Below are 21,554 nucleotides of genomic sequence, written 5' to 3'. Positions count from 1 at the left end.
TTATCAAGCCTCTAGGCTAGACTGCTCCATATAACTGACATTTAAAGACCTCACAACTTCAGTTGCACAAAATGCAATACAATGTATTTGTGTAAGGATTGAATAGTTTTGGAAATTAAAAAGGAACACCATTCAGCTGAAACCCTGGCTCACTTTGATCATCTGGGCAATCATTTTCATGACCTGAAACTTTTTCAAAATGTTCAGGATGTGTCTCCTTAGCAAGTGTGGTAAACACATTCTTAGGAAGGAAGCTGTTAGACTCATACTAACCGCAGCACATACATTAGACAGATAATGGGATAATATAATGATGTCACATATCCAGTGGTGAGAGAGAATGGTGCTAGCCTTTGTGGCCTCATCAACCACACAGGCTTCAACACGTGAGCAGATTAATCTAACCCTGACCCCAATGAGGGAAAACAAAACTCATTCAGAATCATTGCAATGCTTTCTTTTCTTTTCACAAAGTATTTTATCCCCCTTTGAAGCAATAACCCAAAAGCTGAGTGCATTTTGACAATGACAAAAACATTCATGGAAATTGTCCTTTTAGTTTGAAGGAAACAGGTTGCTTATAGAATCAGATTTGTGAGGGAGAGCTCTCCTCCATACACATTTGCAGAGGTAGTCTGGGGTGAACATGCTTTATTGTCGCAATGGCTGTCTTCTTGCTTGGAGCTTTAAATCAGGGCTCATCAAGTGCTTTGAACAAAATGATCTCAGTGGAAAACATTGATGATGTTGTTGGGCTTCTCAAAGTGTCATTGAGTTAAAATTCCTGTGACTTAAAAGGAAACAAATGTCCATTCAGGAAACACCACAGCTCTTTCTCCAATGTATATATAATTTGGTTTAGCCTGAGAGTTTTAGATGTGGGGTTGTTCTATTTATATTAAGTTTCTTGCAATCAAATCTTTACATGTTTTCTTAATATATTCTTCATATAGAAGCAAAAATTAGCAAGTTTGAGGATTAAAAATAATAATTCAGCAGACTGGTCTTGAAGGAAAGCTTGTTTCATTTCATGTTTTGAGTATGCCTATTCATTTACGTCTCCATCACAGCATATAAATGCCTTCGTGTGGTTCAGTGTGCTTATCATAAGGCTTATCAGAGACTCCCTTTTATTCCTCTTTCTGTAATGCATGCCAGGTCCTATCAGTCAGTGTACTACACTTAGCACAACAATACACATTTGTTCACGATGAACTTGGTCCCAAATTTCCCAGAGTTTGCAGAATGTTCACAGCTTCTGAATTCTTCTTTGTTGGGGGAAAAAAAATCTCAGCCATTCAGACTGGAGGGGAAAAAAGCTTTATGCTGTCAGCATAGCCTAAGGAAACATTATCCGACAATGGCGATACAACATCTAACAGCCGTGCATAGCATGATATTTCTTATAGCTATCATTTAATAGTAGCTTGAAACCCAGATCTTCACTGCTGTCATTTTGTGGACACAGGCTACCAACCAAACAGTTGGAATTCTTATATTTTATTTTAGATACTCCAGGAAAAGAATTATAGATGGCACATTCAAATCTTTTGAACATGCAAATACTCTGTGCCTTTAATATTTTTGTTACAGTCATACATTTATTTATTTTATTACATTCCTATCCGTCTCAATTGCATGGAACTAAAGGCAACAGGCAGTGCTATTTTTCCAGAAAATGAGGTGCCGGAACTCACCATGAATGCCACCTTTGTTCTCTTATAATGGCAAAGGCACCCACCTGAAAGGTGCCGGAACTGAATTCTCATGAATTCCAGCTGCAAAAAGCCCTGGCAACAGGTTTGAGTTTCCTGCCAGTCTTCTATTTAACTACAGACAACATCTAGTGTGGTGTAGTGGTTAAGAGCGGTAGACTTGTAATCTTGGGAACCTGGTTCGCTTCTCTGCTCCTCCACATGCAGCAGCTGGGTGACCTTGGGCTAGTCACACTTCTCTGAAGTCTCTCAGCCTCACTCATCTCACAGAGTGTTTGTCGTGGTGGAGGAAGAGAAAGGAGAATGTTAGCCGCTTTGAGACTCCTTCGGGTAGTGATTAAGTGGGATATCAAATCCAAACTCTTCTTCTTCTTCTAATGCCTCATCCCAGCTAGGTCAGGGATGATTAGTTAGCCGCTGATTTATGCATGAAGTGTCTAACCTTTGGTCTTCTAAGGGAGAATGCCCTTACTGAAAACAAATGTAACACAGAATATTTGCAGTACCATCAGTTCATAAATGGATGGTGGTGGCAAAAAGAGAAGGTAGCAGGATCTGTTGACTCAGCAGGGCAACTGGCAGGGGCCTGGCAGGGCTCTGATGTGTGTGTGGTGGAAGCAAAGGGGCTGGAGAGAGGGGCAGTGATTTATGGGGTTTGGTGCCATCTGTGAGGCAGGAGTCAGGGTAGAGGGAAGAGGAAGTGTCAGAGCAGTTAGAGATGGAGGTGGGGACACAGGACCTGTCAGAAGAGGCTGCTCAGGTGAGGGGCAGGCCAGTCAAATCCTCACCTGCCTGCACTATTGTCTCCTAGAACCAGGAGGGGCTTGAAAAGGGAAGAGCATTGATTTTCATGCAGGAGAAATCTCAGATTGTGTGTGTGCACTTCATCAGATGAGGGTGCATTAGCCTGGAATAACTAGATGACAGCAACAATTAGCAGGGGCAATTAGAGTAAAATCTGTTGTTTGATTATTGATGTAAACCTCCAGAATGTATTTTGTATAGTTAAGTTTTTACCTCTATCTTCCATACATTGTATTTTATTTCATTGCTATGGCTAGTGGCTGATGCAAATAAATATTCTTCTGTGTGGGGCATGGTCCCACTGTGGCTTCAACTGCTTCACAGCATGAACCTGGAAAAGTTTAGGCCAGCCAAGTGGGCACTACAAGTATGTGTGTGTATCTGGTGCACCTTGGGAGCTGCTGTAAGTGTGTGCATTATCAATAAAGAATTCACTATGGGCTATTTGCATTCCTTGGCTGGGTAGGTGCAGGACAGCAACAGCTAACAGAAATTATTTGAGAACTGGTGCAGTGGATTCAAACTCAATAACCAAACTTTCCCTGTTTGTGTCCTCATTGAAGCTGAAGGTATACCTTCTACAGCCAATGCACCTTGACTGCCGCAGGAAACTTCTGATAGGTAATGAACATTTTTCATTGTGTTTCCAATCTTCTGGAGAGACAGTTAATGGGAAAATGAAACAGATAACTGGCATTGAAGGAAAAGAGGGGGGAAACACTAGATGTAGACAATAGCAACCTCTCTTAAGACAATTCTCAACTTGTCCATGGAGAAAACAATAGATAAGAGCCACAATTTCCTACACCAGCATGAGCTGTCATAATGAAACCTATAAAGGTAATAGTGGACCTTACTGACCAGAGCAAAAGTCTTAGTTGAACAATATGGTCACACAGCAAATATTATCACCATTTGGTAACTGGATTGAAAGAAGGCAGCCACTATTAACATTCCAGACTGATTTTTCCAAAAAGTAAAGTCCTTTTGCCCATTAATCCTCAACTCCTTTTCCAATTTAAAAATGTTCATTCTGCTCAGCCTGTGGATGTCTATAAGAACAATTATTACACAATTTATCATCATTCTTGTGTTATTTCCCTCGTGAAAGATAAAACCAGTGGCTGGGGCCATAAAGCACAAGTCTCTTATTGTAAGAAAGCAATATGACTTTACACAGCAAGGGAACAGTGAAATCCACCTAAGCAAAAATTATGCCCCTTTTAGCCCTGCATTGAGGCATGCAAAGAAGTGTGTTGGAATTAATCCTGCAGCTCCTAAGCATATGGGCAAAGATCAAATGATCCTGTGCCCAGGACAAAACTCTGAACCATTTTATATTATGGCATTCAATTTTCCATACTTGCATAACTCTGACTCCTTTATTGCTGAAATCCAGTGTGGATTCTGCTTTCATAAGATCTTCCCTTTCCATGGCTAGACAGAAATTTCCTGCCATCAAACTGACAAAAGTATTTACCAAAAGTTCTTGCTTTCATACAGCAAAGACAGAAAACAACTCTCACTTAGAATCCTATAATTGTAGAGTTGGAAGAGACCCAAAGTGTCATATAGTCCAACCCCCCCCCCCCCAATGCAGGAATCTTTTACCCAATGTGGGGCTTGAAACCACAACCCTAAGATTAAGAGTCATTTGCTCTACCAAGTGAGCCACATCAGCCTATAATGTATTAGTTCATCTCCAGTCAAAGAAAGATCTAATGCTTAGATCTGCAGTAGCTAATGTAGTGGGTGCTTCCTGCCACACCCCCACCTCTGCCAGAGAAGTGGTGCAAGTATTGGTGCTGCTTTCCTGCAAGATTTTGCAAGATCTCATAAAAGTCTTGCAAGATGTCAAGGAAAGCCAAGCATCTCATGAGATTCAGGTGAGATCTTCAAGCTCTTTCAGGGAATCTTTCAGGTGCCAATGCCAGCACTGCAGTGCTGGTACAGTAATGGCAGATGACACAGTGGTGGTGAGTGTCCCACAGGTGGTAGTGGTGAGGTGGTATGAGCAGGGTGGCACGTTTTGTTTGGCAAAATGGGACATACTACCCCTGATGTCAGGATTCCAGAACTTACAGCTGTCAGCTCTGAGGGAAGGCAGGCAAGGACACACAACCCAGGTGGGGCTCGATTGTTCGTGGACAAGGTAAGTGATTCATTAGCTGCAGTAAGCTCAGGACAGGTGAGGGTCAAATGCCTTGTCAAGCCCAGAAGGCATATTAGGAAAAGCTTCCTAGCCAGGCCTGCATCACACACACACACACACACACACACACACACACACACAGCTGCTGTTTTGTGCAAATCTGATGGACTGAAAAACTTGTATTTTAAAAAATATTAAAGATGTGTGCTTACAGGTAAACAGCTACCATTGTGCATGCCCAGAATGGCCTGTATCCTAACCATGCCTGCATCCAGGCCTGTGTCACACACACACACACACACACACACACACACACACACACACACAGAGAGAGAGAGAGAGAGAGAGAGAGAGAGAGACAACTGTTGTTTTGTACAAATCTGATGGATTGAAAAACTTGTATTAAAAAAATAAATAAGTTATGTGCTTACAGGTAAACAGATACCAGTGTGCATGCCCAGAATGACCTCAGCTCGCATTCTGAGTACAGGCCTGTGTCCTGGCCGGCCAGGCCACTACATTGGCTACCCAAGATCTAGATTTGCTTTCCCTGACCACATTTAATGGCGGTTCTTGTTATATCTCCCTTTCAGAATTTGTTACTGGTCTTGTCACCCGGACAGATCCTCCAGACACATATGTTTGAGATCAAACTAATCAAATTGTCTTAACTATTTTTTTTATCCCTAGAGATCTAAGGATGTATTTAACTATATTTGAGTTGGACCAGGTTCTCTAATACTGTTTTTCGATCTATAAGCTGATGGAATGCTTCTGAAATGGACTTAGAAGATTAATGAGAGTAGAATGTTAATATATGGAGCTATATTTTAAACACCCTGAAAGGAGAAAGCTGATGTCTCTAAAATTGATTAGAGAACATCTTCTGCTGTTAGAAAGACTGTGTGACAAGTGAGTGGAGCTGTACATAAATCTCATACTTCCCCTTGCCAAGGATTTTTATACATTGGCTGATTTATACTTCAGGGTGAATGCCGAGACATTAGCAGCATAAATCATCCAAATGGAATTGCTGAAAATGTGATGGTAACTAATTTTTGGTTTTGAGCAATGGATTAATGTAGGTGCAACAATCAACTTCTGGTTCACATTTGGTAAAAAAAAAAAGGGCTATATTATTGCCATGGTAGAGTCAAGAAGTACTAGCCATGGAGCCAGATTCCAAGAATTGCATAGGTGAAACCTGTACTGGTGAAACTGCAAGAATTTGGAGCACAAATTGTAGGCTACAAACATTTTCACTAGCCTGCCAGACATATCATTTGGAATGAGAATGAACTTCTGTAAAACATCCATGTCTGTCTGTGTAGAGGTGATGCTTATATATATGCCATAGGCAACGCCATAAAGTCTCAAGTGACAATGGGCCTTGGAGGTCTGCTGTGATAATTTTGCTAGGTATTATGCTATGGAGACGAGCACTTTTACCATAAATCTGAATGCCAATGTCAGGTGAGATGCTGGTGAGGCATCCGATGTACTGCCTACTTCAATCCAGCAGGATCAGTTTCAGTTGTTGAGACCTGAGAGTGTGCTTATGCCACTTCAAGTGCCCATCATGGCTTATTTGCACTAGTTGGGATTGGTTGGTTGTGTAGCTACAGGGAATGATAGGGTGGTGACAGCTGCTCTCAAAGAGACCACTATGCAACCACTCCTAAAGAAGCCCTGTATATACCCAGAGTTTTATCATAATTACTACCTGGTCACAGCCCCCCTTTTGGGGGCAAGGTTCTCGAGAGGGTGGGGGAGCCCAACCACAGTTGTTCTTAGAGGATATTGATAATCTGGACACATTTTTGACTGGGTTCCGGCCTGGTTTAAGAATGGAATTAGCTTTGGTCACTCAGATAAATGTCCTTTTATTAGGAAAAGCACAATGGGAGTACAATCCTCTTACTCTTGCTCGACCTCTCAGTGACTTTTGAAGGCATCTGCCATGGATTGGCTTATATTGACTCCATAAGATGGAAACTCGGGGCACTGAATTGTAGTGGTTTTGGTCCTACCATCCATGCCAGTTCCATGCCAGAATAGAATTGAGTGATTGTGCCTTGCCCCACTGGCAGTTATGTTTTGGGGTGCTGCAGGAAAACATTTTGTCCTCAATGTTATTTAACACCAATATAAAGCCAATTGGGTACAGCCATTATGAGTCTTGGAACAAGGTGCCATTAATAGTCTGATGATGCTCAGCTCTAGTCTTTCCTTATATTGGAGACAGGAGCTGATGTGCATTATCTGCACAAGTGCCTGGGTGCCCTGGTCAGCTGCATGAGGGTGAAGAAAACGAAGCTGAAGCCTGATAAATTAGAGGCACTGTGGATGGGTGATTCCTGGGTCCAGGAATTGAGAAATCTGCCTGTTCTGGGTGTGGCTGCACTCCCTCTGAAAGGACAGTGGGTAGTTGGATCCATCTCAGCCACTAGATTTCCAAGTGACCTCAGTGGCAAAGAGTGCCTACTGCCACCTTTGATGGTATGCCAACTACAAACATTCCTGGAGAACAGTGATGGTCCATCATGAAGTGAGGATAGGCAGTTGCTTCAGGCAGCAGGCTGGGAGAGGTACCACTGTGCACTGCCAGCGTTGCTGGCCATCATTGCTGCCACCTCTGCCCGCTGCTACCATTGCTAGCTGTTGCCCAGCCACCATAGCCAGCCACCGCCACTGTTGTCAGGCCCTCCCTTCAGAAATTCAGGAAGGCCGTTATAGGAAGATACCTTACGAGGAGAGGAAATGCCCAGCAGGAAACAACGGAGCATGCCCTTCTTCTTTGCCAGTACTGTATTATATAGACATTCTAACTAGGTTTATCCAACCCATCTTATATAAGTTTCCTGGGCCTTCAGAACAACACAACTTCTCCCTATTACTACAGGATGAGAGCCCAGAAGTCACATATTTTGCGCTGCCATGATAGATATTTGACGAAGAATGGTCTATGCTACAATTCAATCCTAAACTGAAGGCCCATATTGTTAGATCCACACTTCTGAAGCCCACCCCTTATAGCTGTGTTAATCAATCTTTTAATTTTTCTTATAAATTTTTACTCACCCATTATCTATGCTTAATTAAGTATTCTATGTATATGTTTAAATCTACATTTGGTTCTTGCTCCTATTTATTTAATAATTATTCGCTTAGATTCATACTGTTACGCTATTTATTTAGATGTTTTGCTTATGCTGGTCTGTGACCGTAATAAAGTACTTGACTTGATTTGACCCCTGAGATGCTCACTTAGGGGCAAGGGGGTGACCAGCAATAATGCCTCCTTCAAGAGGCTGTTTTTTTTGTCAAAAAGTGGGCATTGCTGCTCTCCTCCCAAGGGTGGTGCGCAGACTCCCTTCCTCTCTGTGGAGGAAGGAAAGAAGGTGTGAGCTGCTGCCTCTCCTCCTTATTGCTGTCAGGATGAAGCCTCTGCCTCACAGCCTCTCCCCCAAAATTTTGGGGCAGAGGAAGAAAAGGAGGAGATGCTGAAATTGCCATGCCCCAAAGGCAGCTCAGGCAGACACCAGACACTTTGTTGAGGTGAGGAAAGCTTCCTTAGCAACATTTAAGCTCAACTTTCTTCCCCGCCCTTCTTCCTCCTCTCTCTCTACTCACTCTCTCTCTCTCTCTCTCTCTCTCTCTCTCTCTCTCTGTGTGTGTGTGTGTGTGTGTGTGTGGTTTTGGTATTTTTTTTATTTATTTGCTCTAACAATAAAATGGGTGAATGTCAGGACAGAGAAGGCAACCATATGCCTCAGTGCATATGCAGCTGTGCTTGTAACTAAACTCCCAAGGACGTAGGGCTTGCCTATGGCATTGCCAAAATAAGGAAATAATACACCACAAACACCACAATCCCTCATAATAGGATAAAAGCTTAAGAAATCAATGTTTAGTCTGAAGTCAACAGCCTTTGTTTTGTTTAGGCTGCTGTCTTTCTTTTCCTGTTCTCGCTTTTTTTTATTTAGCTCACCTCCAAATGCACTGAGGCTTTTGTCTGACTCTTCTGTCCTGACACATCTGAAGTGAGTTTCATTTTCCCCACCCACTTTTTCATCTCCACATCCTTCTCATCCCATTATGCCTTTCCTCTTTCCCTCTCTACTAGATCCAGCATATACTGTGCTCTTTTACCAAAAATAAAAAGATCCCTTCTGTCCCTACTTTCTTCCCAGCTTTAGTGTGAGAGGATTTCTGTGTAAGAGAGACCATTTCTGTGGGTGTGCAGGGTGTGAGAGGATTTCTGTGTGAGAAGATTTCTGTGAGGGTTACACAGAACACACAGACATGGCCCTTAACAAACTATGATTCTTGGCGGAATCCCATTTTCTGATTTGCCTCAGGTACCAAAATGTCTTGGACTGGCCCTGCTCGATAATGATATCCTTACTACTGTGACTCAAGTGTTCATAATCTCGCGACTGGAGTACTGTAACATGCTTTATCCTTGGATATCCTTGAGAGTTTGGAAGTTGCAGCTAGTGCAGAATGCACATATAGTCCACCTAGGCCTCTAACCTGTGGATGGGGACTTTCTGACTGTACCATGGTCTACACAAGTTCAGTTGTGTGCATAGGAGCCAACTCCTAGGGGCCAAGGTCTCTTTGACCCCACAAAAAAATATATTTGAGGGGGCTGGGCTCCCCAAAAGTTGATGGGCATTGCCACTCAAATGGTGTGTATGTTGTGTCTTGTGATCGATTATGCAGGGCAGGGCTTGCCTAGCCCCCCCCCCCCCCCAATTTTATTCAAGTTGGCACTCGTGGTTGTGTGGGGTGCAAAGAGGGCCTTGTCCACTTTAGGGATGTGTGACTTGTCGGTTTAAGTTGCTTTCAGTTTCTCGAAGTTCAGTTCAGTTTCACATGATGTCTGCATGAAAATTCACCAGCATTTTCATGCAAATTTCTCCTAACATTCACAAATTTGTATGCAACTTTGCCTAATATTTTCCCCGATATAATGCATTTTCATGCCTATATACCTTAATATGCACACTTTACCCCAGTGTTTTTGTGCATGTTTTTGTATACATTACTTGTCTGGTGAACTGCATTGCACAATTCTGATAATTTGGAAGGATGGCTATGTTTTACTTTTTATATTGTTTCAAAAAGTGCAAATTTGGTAAGTTTGCTTTAAAATGTGAACTGAACTGAATTTTTCTTCCATCTCTACCGAGACGTAAATCCTGCTTTCAATGGGAAGTATTTACAATGCAGTTTACAGAGAATTGCAAACTTTGTTGGCTTCTAGCAACAAACACCAACTCATGCATGCTTATGAACTTGTTTAAGCCACCTTGAGTCCTGGTTCCCGCCGGGCTCCCACGACTTGCGGATATCTGCCTGAAGCCCAAACCAGGTCGGGAAACAGCAGGATGGCGGCGCTCCGCCTCCCCGCTGTCCCCCAAGCTTGTGGGGCTGGTGGCAGGGAGAAGCGCGCTTCTCCCCGCCGCCAGCCTCCAAACCAGGTTGGGCTCCCAAGGCTTGCGGAGAGCTTCCTGAAGCCTGGAGAGCGAGAGGGGTCGGTGCGCACCGACCCCTCTCACTCTCCAGGCTTCAACGAAAGCCTGCATTCGCCCCATAGGATGCACACACATTTCCCCTTCATTTTTGGAGGGGAAAAAGTGCGTCCTATAGGGCGAAAAATATGGTAATAATTACATAGTGAATCCAGCAGCCTTTGTTCAGACCAATTTTCCATTATACATACGGTTTCATATGTCTTCAAACTATAGAGAATCCCACAACATCCAAAGGACAGCATTTTGACCAGCCCTGCCATGTAGTAACATATTACAGAACCACATTCTTTAAAAAATAATAATCTGGTCATGTTTTACAAAATATATGTGTAAGTGTGTTAATCAGCTAATGCATTTTCACATATGGGAATGTGCTAATTGACTGATCCTATCATATGAAATATGGTTCTATGAATTATATTGCACTAATCTGGAATTTCCTCTTTGAACACAAACATGCTTGTGGTGGCTGACCCTGCTCTGATCTGTTTAAAATGTTATATTGATGAAGCAAGTCCAGAAACTATTTTTCATGCTTTGAAATTATTATTTTAAACAATTGTAAAGCCATTATTTACACTGAGCTTCTGATTGCAGAATGGTTTAAATTAGCCAAGATTACTGGCTGAGTCTGTCAGTTATAAATCAAGGTGAAGAATGTTAGAATTTGCTTGGTGAAATGTCTGACTTTGCAAGTAAATGAGCAGGCTATTCTCCTGACAGATGGTTCTGCCTGTACATGGGCCACCTACCACCCTAGATATAAGTGAATCTGTGGGTGCAGATGCAGAAATGTAGCACATTTGTTTACTTAAATATGCCCCCCTCCAACTTGAATCCATATACTAGTACAGTGGATGCTCAAATGTGATCCGTGTGGGATGCACGTTCGCAACCTGCAGTGTCCGCAACCTGCAGCGGCGTGTCTGCGCATGTGCAGGTTGCGATTTGGTGCTTCTGCGCATGCCCCAAGCATGATTTAGCGCTTCTGTGCATGTGCGACCGCCGAAACCCAGAAGTAACCTGTTCCGGTTAGTTTACATAGGATTCGGGCAGCCTGCCTGCAACCAGGCTTGCTACTTACACAGTGCATTACAGTGAAGATCGTTCCCTCTCCCTCCCTTTCTATTACAGTGTTCTTTCCCTCTCCCTCCCTCTCCCTCACATGGCGGCAGTGGCGACGTCTCCTCCCTCCCTCTTCCTGGCTTCTCCCCACCCTGCCTAGATGGGGGAAGGGGGCTGGGCTTTGTTGGTGCCAGCAGCAGCAGTATCACTTGAGCGGCCGCCATTTTAAGCCGCCCCTCTCTGGAGCCCTTTCATGTTCTGCTCATTGTCCCTCCGCCGCCACCAGCCCCTGCCGCTCACAAGACACAGGTAAGCAGCCACCAGGGCTCATGGTGCTCTTGCATAATTCCCCCCCCCCAAATATAGTCTGGCCCCCCACAAGGTCTGAGGGACAGTGGACTGGCCCCCTGCTGAAAAACTTTGCTGACCCCTGGCCTATGTGGTCCAGCATCCTGTTCTCACAGTGGCCAACCAGATACCTATAGGAAACCAGCAAGCAGGACCTAAGCACAATAACACTCCCCCCTCCATTTTGATTTCTGAACTTCACTCAGAGAGCCTATCCAGAATTAAATTTAAATTACAGGTGGGATTCATGATAACCATAAGGGATTAATTTCAAGACTTCTGTCACACCATTGTTGCTCTTTTGAAGATGAGAGGCAGCAAACACAGTATTTAGTTCTTCTGCTCCTGTGTAATCTCAAATTAATTTTAACAGGGTTCACACATAAAGTAAGTGCTTGCCTTGCCTTTCTGTCAACAACATAGCCCCCCCCCCCCCGTAGCAAACACCATTTGCAGCACATCAAACTCTGTGGTCCATGTTAATTTAGTGAACAATAACTGCTTGGCTCTATGCACATAAGATGGAGGTGAATAAAATCCACATTTTGTCATCAGTTTAATTAATTCCAATATTTATGTCCCACTTTTATTAAAATTTGGGGGTGTTGGTGAGAGACTTGGCCTGTATAACCCTGGCCCCAGTTCTTGGCCCTCAGTCTCTATCCTGTATAGATTCACTAGTTTCTTCAGGGCTGAGTAGAGATTTTTTGCCCATTAGCTGATTTGGCCTTGGTTTTTGCTGCAAGGGCATCTGTTGTCCCAGACTGCTTCCTTAAGCAGATTTTATGCACTCTGTGTTGCTAATAAAAATTCAAAGTATATGCAGAGCAACAAAAACAAATCTATTAAACTCTTACTCTGTCTCAGTATAAGGAATAGATAGTGCCGCGAGTATGTATTATCAAAAGGAGAAGAGTGTGTTGTGTTAAATTAAAAATGCAACCAGCATAAAAAGTGTTTGCAAAACAATGACAGTGCTTTCTTGCCTGATTTTATTAATCAGAAACAACTTATATGAATTGGAGGTAGGTAATATCTCCATAAGCTGCAGAGCATTAAAATACACACAAGTGCTACCATATATCAAAGAATTATTGCTTTATTGAGATAGAAATTTCTATACAGTGGTACCTCAGTTTACGAACTTAATCTGTTCCAGAAGTCCGTTCTTAAACTGAATCCATTCTTAAACCGAGGCGTGCTTTCCTGAATGAGGCCTCCTGCCACCGGTGCCCTTCCACCATTTGGATTCCATTCTTAGACTGAGGTAAAATTTGCAAACCGGGACACTACTCGTAAACCGAATAGTTCGTAAACAGGGCTGTTCTTAAACCAAGGTACCACTGTAATGACTTACACTGTTAAAGAGCAGAAGCTTGCACATTTGTTCTATCAGCACACAGAATATTGACCAGTCATGTGAACTATACAGGTTTCAGCCTTTAGCTGATTAAACAATCTATGGCCTTTTAAAATGAGTTCAGGGGGTGTATTGGTTTGTGGTTTTAAAATATATTTTTTGTTCTTATTTTGCATTTTTGATTGTTGTGAACCACCCTGTGATATTGAGATGAAGGGTGGTATGCAAATTTTAGTAAATAATAATAATAATAATAATAATAATAATAGTTTTTATTTTTAAGGGCATATTTTAAAACATGGATCATTTCTGTATGTGTGTCTGGTTGGGGTTGGGGATTGAGATATGTACCCACTGCCCGCACTGTATTCATTTATTGTCTGCTGCTCCACCCCAATTTTCACTGTTATTTGAGCAGTACTTGGGAGTTTAGCACATTGTGCAGAAGGTGGGTATGATTAAGGGCAAAGTTGATGTTAGCAAATGGTTATCTCATGAAGCATCACTCCTTCTCATAACCCATTTCATCAACATAGTCTCTCCCAAACTATCCTTCAATATCATTTCTCTTACCCTACTCTTTAATAGTTCCTTGTTCTCCCTTCCCATCCCAGCTTTGTCCATTTAATAACAATTGTTCAGTCCTTAGGGCAGGCACGATGCCACTTCTATGTTCAGACATGCCTACCACGTTAATAACAATAATAATTGCAATACTAAATGTACAGGTATAGCAAGTACGTGCTTATCACTAAGACTGAAAGGAACAAAAACATATCCAAAGTTCCTCTGGCTGTGAGGCAAGGGTTGGGTGGAGAGTCAAATAAAATAATTGCTTCCATTTAGGAAAGAGGTCACCATCATGCTATGTATATTTACTCAGCAGTAAGTCCCATTGAGCACAATAGGATTGGTTCAAATGTAATTGTGTGTTGGCTTGTATCACTGCCTATGGTGATAACTCTAGGCTTATCTTGGGTTTATTTTGATTCGTTCCATTGCTTGATATGAAATATGGCAGGAGACAGATGTGGCTTAATTTTCTAGCTGTGTAGGCAGCATTTGAGTTTTTCAGTAATGCCGCATCTGGTTTCAGTGATCATTCCCACTTACTTTTGGAATACCTGTGATTTTATATTAAAATTGTTGTGTTTGTGTTGCAATTCTTTCCAAAGAATATAGCAAAGGGCTGTTTGGAAAATGGATTCCACATTCCATGGGATTTTCTGAACTGCAGACAACATTACTTCTTGGAGTCAGGAGTTCAAAATGTCACCTCCATAAAATGTGTGGGAAATTGCATTGGCCTTATATTGGTATTTGTTTTGGGTGATAGAAATAATTTATTTTAAAATCACCAGTTGTTCATCCAAGTCAAATATCTAGTAGTGCATTTTTCTGGACAGCATATTTGTTAGTAGACAAAGTATGCTGAAAAGATGTAACTTCTGGTGTGTGTGTGAGTTTTAAAAAAACACTATCTCTTGTAGTGGTACAGAGGATGGTGGTATCAGGTAATACTGCTATCAGGGATAGTTTGGCTTTTATGATCTGGCTCCACAACCTTTGTTTGTCAAGGCAGGCTTTCAAACACATTGCAAATGTAGCTTTCCAAATCTTTTACTGCAGATCTTCCAGTGTGTCGTGAAGTCATGGAAGCAATTCATTGTGAGACTCTTAAATGTAAGCCACATCAAATGAATGGGAGCCATGCAAGGGGTTTTGCACAGTTTCCATTCATTTCAGTTGTGCTTGAGAACTTCACAGAATCATGCCCATAAACTCTGTCCTCTGTCCTTTAATCTAGGGTGAAAAGCCAATAAAATTTATTAAGGTATTTTGAGAATTCCATTAATTCTGTAAATATTCCTATATGAATGTTAAAAGCAAACATATTAAGATTCTATGTTTTGCTATGTTTTAAAGTTGAAGAGCAGATTTAAAGTTCTGTATATTTCTGTTTCTCTGTCTGAACTTTGTAATCTTGATTGGCTTGCAGCTAACCTCTTCCAAGGCTTGGCTAGCTTAACTTACACAAGCAAGCATTTGCAGGAATGTTAAATAGACAGTATCTGGGAAGGATTTTTCATAGACATTAAAAATTAGGATAAGATTATTATTGCTGCAGGACATCTTATCTGCTTAAGATGTAGGCCCAATAGCCATGCTAATGTGGTTAGCTTTGTAATTAGCAGAAAATACCATAACAACTGACTAAGCACATTTCCATAGACACAAATTCCGTTCATTTCAATGAAGCCTAATCTGAATCAGTATGCTTAGAATTAGAGCCAAGAGATTGGCTGAAAGTGAAGAAGCACAGCTGATGATGTGCCATTGCAGCTGAATTGTGATATGCTATGCAGACTGGCTATGCCCACTTAAAAAGGAAACTGCCAGGTTACCATCCATTAAAATCTGTTATGGCCAGCATAGCAGGGTAACTGCTTTGTAGACATCAGTGAGATAATTTATGGTGAAAAGCAGTCTGTAAATATAGAAAATAAATAGCTATGGTAGTCCCTGCCAGACATTATGGGCCTACAACTCGCATAATCCCTAACCACTGGCCACATTTGCTGGGACTGATGCGAATTGGTCAAAGGCCTGGAAACGATGCCTTATGAGGAACGGCTAAGGGAGCTGGGCATGTTTAGCCTGGAGAAGAGGAGGTTAAGGGGTGATATGATAGCCATGTTCAAATATATAAAAGGATGTCATATAGAGGAGGGGGAAAGGTTGTTTTCTGCTGCTCCAGGGAAGCGGACACGGAGCAATGGATCCAAACTACAAGAAAGAAGATTCCACCTAAACATTAGGAAGAACTTCCTGACAGTAAGAGCTGTTCGACAGTGGAATTTGCTGCCAAGGAGTGTGGTGGAGTCTCCTTCTTTGGAGGTATTTAAGCAGAGGCTTGACAACCATATGTCAGGAGTGCTCTGATGGTGTTTCCTGCTTGGCAGGGGGTTGGACTCGATGGCCCTTGTGGTCTATTCCAACTCTATGATTCTATTCTATGATTCTATGAATTGTAGTCCAACATTGGCTGCTCCTGGACTATAGCTTTCAGGGGCACGGCTAATTAGAAGGGAAAGAGCTTCCTTAGCAGTGACACCTTGGAGTTTCCCCGCCTCCCTATGTTTGTCGTTCTGTTCCATCTTTTCATCTGTTTACCGTGCACGGAATCTGATGGCATCTTTTTATTCTTTCTGGCTTTTTAAACCAAAATTGTGCTAATGCTAATGCACTGTTCTTTGGTTCTGTTGGATTCACTTTGTTTATATTCTGTGACTGTTTAAATCTGTTTTAGGTCATACATAACGTTGTGGTTGTTTTTTTAAAAAAAATATTGTTTTCTATTATTTTAATCTTCATTAAAGGGAACTTCAGTAGCTGGGTGGTGCAGAAATGTAGCTAATAAATAAATATAGTTAGTGATAGATGGAAGTGGCCTTGTTTTCCCATATTTGTAATGGCTCCTGTGGTTTTATTGCTGCTCCCATGTGCTGCCTTTTATTGCTTTTATTGTTATTTTATTAGTTATATTTTAATGTTTTGATATGATGTTGCAAGCTGCTTTCAGAATTGAAAGGTGTAGTGGAAATATTTTCCCCAAGCATAACCCATTGGGATCTCTCGCACATTAGCAGCTACTTTCCTGTCTTCTCCTTGCTCCTAGCAGCAGGGTAGAACCATACCAAGCTCCAATGAGAGTCTTCCAGTGACAGCGCTAACATCACTGCTTGAGTGCCTAGTCCCAGCAACTACAAAAAGTGACAAGCTGTTGCCTTACGCTGGTTTTAAAGTGTTCATGTCAGATCCTCCGAGCTGCTGCCTCAGTGCAGCAGCTGAGATGCCATTAAAGGGCGTACACATTTCAGGTATCATGGCCACTGAATGAAAACAAACCCCTCTGAATATAACTTGTGAGCAGCTCGTGGAATGTTATTTTGCTTATATATGTATAGTTCACTCTGGCTGAACTTGCTGATGAGGGCCTGCTAGTCGGCTAGGGAGCCATCTAGAGTGGCAAGAGACAACACATTATAGACCAGTTAACCTGGCCTTAGTAGTAGGCAAGCTCCTTGAGACATTAATAAGGGATGAGATCACAAAACATCTGGAGAAATATGAGCTGACAGAATCCTAGTCATCAAGAGATTTGCAAAGTGTAAATCTCGTTTGACAAACTCAAATAGAATGTTGTAGAAGAACTAATGTAGCAAGGAAAGTGGAAAGGACTAGAGGCAGTGCAGTTACTGTGCAGTCCTAGCATCTCTACTAAGAAGTAAGCCCCACTAAGTTTAATGAGATTTATTCCCAGCTAAGTGTGTATACATGTCTAACCCCAACTATTTAGCTTGGGGGGGGGGTGGAATTGCAATTGCAGTTGCAGTTAAGACTAGAATACTGATTGCAAAAAATATATGATTGAATAAAATCAAGTCACACTGAAAGTTATTGTTACACAGGCAGCCACAGGGATTTCTCCAGGAGGGTGGGCTGGGCTCTATCCATTTCTAGCACAATAACTATTAACCCTGTCCCTGTTGCTGCATTGGCATTCTGTAGTTATTGCATCTCACCACAATCAGTTATTTGCCAGAAACATGACCCAAAATGGCCACATATTTTATTTTAACAATACAGGTGTCCACCTAGGGTTGCCATACTTCCAGATTTTCCCAGACATTTACAGAATACTGCATTTGGCAGCAGTGTCCGGGCAGAAATTGGTTAAATGTCTGGGGAATGTCTGGATGTATGGCAGCCCATGTTGGCAGTGCCATTTTTTGCTGTTCGCATAAAAATATCTCAAAACCAGCATTTTTTAAAAAGCGACTTTGCCCAAAAAGCTCAACAACTTTTCTGTCCAGATTTTCACTGTTTGAAATATGGCAACCCTACATAACAGCAATACTCACAATAGGGAACTTTAGGAAGTATATAACACGGTTTGCAGGATCACGTCTTTGGGTTGTGAAACTGTGTACACAATTCCATTATGTAATTAGCATGGTTTTCCTCTGCCAGTGAAGGGCATGCCAAATGACAGATGATGAATATATTTATTTGGATTTTTGTTGTTTTTTACCTGAGGAGTAGGTGTGCCTTTCAGTTCTTTCATGCTGGCTACAGAGTAAATCTTAAGATTTTAAGATTAAGCAACAATCTGAATAATTTGCATTGCTGTTGCACAAGGCACCTAAATTTATGGATGCCACACTTTTATGAGATATGTAGAGGAAATACAGTGATTGCTCCAGGCTATATCAGATGCAGCTTGCTCTCCCAAGAATATACTGTAGTTTGGTTATAGGAACTGATTTAGAGGAGTTTGTGGAATAATTTACATATCATGTAGAAATCTGCCCCGTATTGGCAATTGTTATCATTTTTTCCTCTGAAATTTCAGAGAAGTGCTGTGTTCTTCAAGTCTTCTTTTAGATTCTAAATGAACTTGCTCCCAAATATTCATCTTAGAATTTTACAGATATGCTCAAATCTTTTTGCAGTTGTTCTCAGAATACTTACCTATGTCTTACCCCACATGTGCCCACTTGAACACTTTGATTAGCGGAAAAGGTGCCACCGAATGCCTGTTCCACATTTGTAAGGTGTTGGTCATTTAGTATGGCAGTACCAATAGCCTAGTGCAGATGGGGTCTTAGTCTGAACAGGTAAATAGGTGATTAATTCTTCAGTAACTCCTCTCCAGCTCTACAAACCATTGAGGTGGTGGACATTGTTCTGTAGCTTGGAATTGTGCACCTCTTTTCCCTGCCTCTTATTCCAGTGCATTGTTCAAGGCTGGAAGTTCACTTTTTGAACATAGTCTAGTTTTCATTGGTAATACTGCCGTTTTTCCAAGCTGACATAATTTGACAGAGGGGTCAACAAGAGGGGATTTAAGGATTTATATTTATACAAGTTTCTTTATTTAAAATGACAGCAAGAACATCCCACAATTCCTACATAGAAGCCATGAAGAGAAACAGAAAGTGTCTAAGTACAAGGGAGGCAGGCCACAACAGACCCTAAATTTTATTTAATACTAACTGTACATCTTCGTTTAGGGCAGGTTCTTGTGACTTACAGAGGGGAAACAACCTTTCTGTTATGTGGGATATCTATGATAGATCTCCTGGTATATTTACAAACTGAAATATAGCTGGGGGGAGTTTCCCATTTATGTGAAGTAGTTGGGGAGGGGTTGTTGAATTCTTCCCCTCCCTATGCAATTTTCTTGATCAAAAACCTCTCCCAGCTTCTGTTGTCCTGCAATGATAAAACACCAAGGTCTATATTCCTCCTCCAATAGGCCAAACGTCATATTAAGGGGATTTTTTTTTAAATCAGAAAAATGACTTGGAGATGATTAAACATCTCTCTCTGACACCACTCAGAGAAAATAGCAACTCCTGCAATTATATCTCAGTTAAAAGACACACAGTTACATCATGGATTGTCCATGTAAGAATAGCACTTGGATGTTTCACTGACTAGGAACATAGTACAAAAACGCAAGGTTAAAATCAGCTCAAAACAAAACAAAAGCAAAAACCCCACAGGATAATGGTGTTGCTGCATGATGAATATGTTAAAAATACATATATATACCCAGTCCAATTATTTCAGGAGCAGTTTTGAAGTGTGTGACCTTTCTTGCAATAGGCAGCTTGGGAAATGTGTTAAAATGAAAACAAATCAGGCAAATTCCTGGAGGGGAAACAGAATTTCCACTGGTAAGTTAGACCTGGAAACTTTTCTTTATCGTGTTTGCTTTGGCTAAATAATCATCTCATTCATTAGTCAGTCTATATCTTTCTCATCATGGTACACTCTCTTTTATTTGCACACATCAAAATTACAGGGAATTATGAATTAGAGGATAAACAAACTGCTTATGTGCACAGGATTAAGGGCATGTTTAGTGATTTAGCTCAAATATTTGAAAAGTTTGTGGATGAATTTGGTTTTGTGCTCATGGGCTGATTACTGTAGCCAAAGTTGCAAGAGACTTCATTCTTATGCATCACATAGCGCAGTGGTATAACACATGGCAAGCATACAGGTATAGAAAGGCCAAAGTTATTTCATTAACAAAATAATCTGTTCAGCAACTCTAACTGTGGGATTCCAAAAGGCTAGGACATCTGAGGACGATGAAAAATTATGCAATGTAATGTAGATGTAAATATCACCAGTAATATATTGTGAAGTAAGGCATTGGCATAAATGCTCTTTAAAAGTATCCCTGAAAGATTTTATTAAAACTTTTTCATAGTACAATAAGATTAAAAAAAATCTAAATAAAAAACAAAAACAGTGAAAGAAAGAGAAAAGACACAGTCCTCTCTCTAAGGTAGCTCTTAATCCTTGTCCCGCACAGAAAGTGGTGGACCCTCCCAGCTCTCACCTGGGAGCTTTCCTTTCTTCTCCTTGTCTCTCACCCTGGGAGGTCTTCCCTTCCCTGCCAAATGCTCTTTAAAAGTATGATGGTTGCATCATTGCTTCAGAGTGTCTACTTTCAAATGAGAAATAATGTTTCATTTATGAGATTTTATAGTGCAATAAACAAAAGGTTGCCAGAATGTGTTTTGTTAACCTTCTTCTGGCTTGTATGCTAAAAACAATTTCTAAGTGTTTTAAAATGAGCTCACTCTGGAAGGAATGGTATCTAATTTACAGATTCCATAGACAGAGATGCAGAAATTCTGTATGGTCTGACATTTCAACAACACAATAAACATGATAAATGAGACCAGATCTAAAGGACTACTGGGTGTAAACCAGCATGAATAATTGCAATCACCCACTGGAATTTGCCCCATCTTCATACTGTTCTTAGGTACAAATAAGCAGTACTTTTGGAATTGGATTTTCTGATTTAACAAAACATGATAGAGAGGTTTTGAGTGTATTGTTGCATGCCACCCCAATCTCTGAGCGTACGAAATTCCAGGGGTTCTAGGTGCACTTGCTTAGGGCCCATGTTTTCTTTTGGAAATGAGGCACAGCGGACACTGTTGTCTTTATGATATATGGTTTGTTGACACATATATACCACCTGAGCCTACAGTGGAAGAGCTCACAGCATAATCAGCTTCTTCCGTAGGTGCAGCCTTGGATTCAACATACATAAAACATCATGCCCTGCCTGCTGCTTTCTGTTTCAGTCACATAGCTCATAACTCCAACCCCTCTAACCTAAGCTCTGACTTTATCTGTTGAGGGAGAGGGGCCCCACACATTTGCCATCTCACACTGAGTTCTTTTTGATCCTCTGTGTTCTTAATGGCCCATCTGCCAGGCTATCATCTTAACACGGGAGGGTAGCCTGACTTAATTAGATTTTAATACTTGCTGATTCCAGGTGATTAGAAGTGTCTAGCACACAGTTTAACACCCAAACCTTAATTAAATTCTACACCTACTGGACCCAGGAATTGAGGGGTGTCAGTTCCTAGGTCTGAATCACCATGTGTCATTGCTGTAGAATGGAACTGGGAAAGTGATGTAGGCCAATCATTAGCACTAATCCAGGATGGGTTTTCAAGTTAATT

General features: G+C 41.4%; 1 protein-coding gene across 1 annotated transcript in view; it reads left to right on the top strand.

Annotated features, from left to right (window-relative positions):
* Positions 1-21,554, top strand: part of NCKAP5 (NCK associated protein 5) — a 604,332-nt gene that overhangs the window by 31,691 nt on the left and 551,087 nt on the right. The gene's annotated exons all lie outside the window — the stretch shown is intronic.

The sequence above is a fragment of the Podarcis muralis genome, chromosome 1, assembly GCF_964188315.1.
Source record: "Podarcis muralis chromosome 1, rPodMur119.hap1.1, whole genome shotgun sequence".
NCBI classification, from domain to species: domain Eukaryota; kingdom Metazoa; phylum Chordata; class Lepidosauria; order Squamata; family Lacertidae; genus Podarcis; species Podarcis muralis.
Note: the sequence above shows the minus strand (reverse complement) of the source record. Positions and strands in the feature narration are given on the sequence as shown.